The sequence below is a fragment of the Montipora capricornis genome, chromosome 11 (genome assembly GCF_036669925.1).
Source record: "Montipora capricornis isolate CH-2021 chromosome 11, ASM3666992v2, whole genome shotgun sequence".
Classification (NCBI taxonomy): Eukaryota; Metazoa; Cnidaria; class Anthozoa; order Scleractinia; family Acroporidae; genus Montipora; species Montipora capricornis.
This window is the reverse complement of record NC_090893.1, coordinates 27,831,173-27,833,672: the sequence shown is the minus strand read 5'-3', so window position 1 is coordinate 27,833,672 and position 2,500 is coordinate 27,831,173.

Below are 2,500 nucleotides of genomic sequence, written 5' to 3'. Positions count from 1 at the left end.
AGGGGTGGGGTGTGTGTTATTTTTTTCACAACCAGATCTGTTATTTTTCTCTTTTGTATTTTAATACTGTTTATTTGTTTTCAAATTAATTACATCTACTGCACAGAGAACCTTACACTAAACTACATAAGTCTCATTTAATGCATACTATATTTATGACACACACACATACACCGCTTTCCTAAGCCCCAAGAGTATCGCATTAGACTAAGAACAATACACAAGGTACAAGAATATCAGACTGATAGAATATTTACATATTTGCCCCACTTCAAGTAGTGAACAGGGAGTCGATCAACGTTTGACTTGGCAATCATTGTCTCAAGTTGATATACTATATTAATTTTTGCGATAAATACCCTAATACGGGGTAACTTTTTGTTGCATCTGCAAGAGTACAGATATTGTCTCGCTATCAACAAGATATGGTTCACATATAATTCATCTTCGCAAGAGAAGATCCCAAACAATATATCTTTAAGTGAGAGCCTTTGAATCTTAACACATTGATCACCAAGACATTTAATGACTTCTGTCCAGAAGCTCTCGGAATAGTTACAATATACAAGAATGTGCTCAAGGGTCTCGTCCGCATCTCCACAAAAAGAACACGCCGGAGATAGATAAATGCCAATCTTATGAAGAAATACATTTGTGGTTAGACACTTATTCAGGACTTTGTACTGAAATTCATGTAATTTCGTGTAAGAAGTGACACGAAAAGGCAGGCTATATATTTTTTTCCAATCCAAGATGTCACCCGGAAATTGATGATTAAACCTTAACTGAGCAGTCGGCGGAGTGATTACTCTACTCCGAAGCTCTTCGTTAATAGTCTTAGACACAACAGACTTTATTTGAACTATTTCGCTGTTTAAAATCAGTTTGCACTGATCCTGTATAACAAATGGTTCGTTGTAAATACCGCAAGCAGACGTTTTGAGTTTTTCACGCCATTCCTTTGGAATGGCGTCGATCACAGACGTAAGCCTAAAAGCTTCCAATGGTGAGACAATATATAGATTTAGCCAAGCCTAAAAGCGGAGCTCCCGGCTTGTTTATTCTTACTGGCTGTAGGATTAGTGAAAATAAAAGGCTTTGGAACTGTCCGCCTTTTGGTTTTCCCGGAAATTAAAACATTCAGGAACAGTCAGCGCTCCTTCACAGGTTTGGACCTGGTCAACACTTAGTCTTGGTATCCGGGGGTGATTTAGAAAGCTACATAACAAATCTTCGGACGGAGTGAGGAGATCACTCTTGGAGAGATTGGCGTAGTACTTTTCAATTTCCAGTAGTACTTTTTTAGGATCTGTAACCAAAGTCCCCTCATCATTAAAGACCTTGCGGACTGAGCTTTTCGTTTTCCTGTGATTTTCTAAATTTAAGAAGTACTTATTGCTTTTTTCTCCCTTTTCATACCAAGTGGCTTTTGAACGAATTATTGCACCTTTGGCCATCTCTTCGTAGAGGGAGTCATATTCCATTTGCAAAATCTCAACGCGTTCACAGTTAGCATCCGGTAGGGTTAGCACTGCAGTTTTCCTCACTATTCTTCAAGGACGCTTCAATTTCGGAGATTTTCTCTCGCTTTTCACGTGCCTTCTTTTTACTGTATTTAATTGTTTCTTGCCTAATTCTGTATTTGATTAGATCCCAGAGAAGTCTTTTATCATCAATGTCTTTAAATTCGTTTAACCAAATTGGTACGCTTTCGTTTATCAATGTAACGTAATTGACATCATTTACAAGACTTCCATTGAATTTCCAAAAGGTAGGGCCATGCCTTTGTTTGTCGATACTATGTAAATGTAAAACTATTGCCGAATGGTCAGAGTTTATAGAAGGTACAATATCAGACTTTTCAATATCTTCTTGACAACAGTCGCTAATCAGCCAGTAATCGAGTCTTCTTTGAATAAAAGGACTTTTTTGTCTCCAGGTAAAGCGTTTAGTTTGTGGGTTCCTAACACGCCAAATGTCTACTAGATCGAAATCAAGACAGGTCTTGAATATTTTTAACTGAGTCTTTTCTGGATGAATTCCCACCAGAACAATCAAAATCAGGATTGAGCGGGACTTTAAAGTCCCCTCCAACAATTAATCTAGGTTCCGTGTTTGCTACATATTCTTCTATGTTGTTGTTCAGCTTATCAAAAAAGCTACATTGATCTGGAGTTTTATTAGGTGCGTAAACATTAACAAGCAAAAACGACGAATCTTGAATTTCGGCCTCCATTATAATAAAACGACCATCGTCATCCGACTTCATTGATTTTAACCTCAAATCTAGGTCACTTCTAGCCAGAATCATCACTCCGCGACTGTGATTGGAACCATGTGAAAAATAAAGCTTACCCTGCCATTGTGTCCTCCATATGTCCTCGACGTCAGGTGTACTATAAGTTTCTTGAAGGAAAACAAGATCATACCTTCGCTGATCCAACCAAAGGAAGAGAGCTTTTCTCTTTGTGGCTGAACGAAGCCCTCGCACATTCAACGA